General features: G+C 81.7%; 1 protein-coding gene across 2 annotated transcripts in view; it reads left to right on the top strand.

Annotated features, from left to right (window-relative positions):
* Window positions 1-315: 315 nt before the first annotated feature.
* Window positions 316-372, top strand: part of TSPAN9 (tetraspanin 9) — a 192,510-nt gene continuing 192,453 nt past the window's right edge. Inside the window, exon 1 of one of the 2 annotated variants that reach the window (XM_012651068.1) lies at window positions 316-360. The gene's annotated coding sequence lies outside the window, so the exon portion shown is untranslated. The remainder of the gene's footprint in view (window positions 361-372) is intronic. The other variant, XM_012651067.1, reaches the window with a different exon arrangement.

Raw genomic sequence — 372 nt, 5'->3', positions numbered from 1 at the left:
TGGGGAGGGAGGCTTCCGGAACCCCGAGAGGGCGCCCGTGCCCGTGGGCCTGGGCTCGCTCCAGCTCTAGCGCGGGGCCCTGCCGGGGGCGGTGGCGCAGGACCCTGGCTCCTGCCCTGTCCTGCTCCGTCCCACCCCAAGGCCTGACCCCGGGCTCGGCTCCCCCCTGACCGCCCGCGTCCCTCGCGCCCGGCGCGGGCCCGTGGGGCTCGTCCCGCCCCGCGGCAGCCCCGCCCGCGGCCGCGCCATTCCCGGGCAGGCCCCGCCCCGCCGCCAGCTCCCCGGCCCGCCCCCCGTTTCCGCTGGCGGCGGCGGTGCGGGAGCTCGAGCCGAGCCAGGACCCCCAGTCCTGCGAGCGCGGTGAGCGCGGCC

This window comes from Propithecus coquereli, unplaced genomic scaffold (genome assembly GCF_000956105.1).
Source record: "Propithecus coquereli isolate 6110/MARCELLA unplaced genomic scaffold, Pcoq_1.0 Scaffold346, whole genome shotgun sequence".
Lineage (NCBI taxonomy): Eukaryota > Metazoa > Chordata > Mammalia > Primates > Indriidae > Propithecus > Propithecus coquereli.
This window is presented reverse-complemented; position numbering and strand designations above follow the sequence as displayed.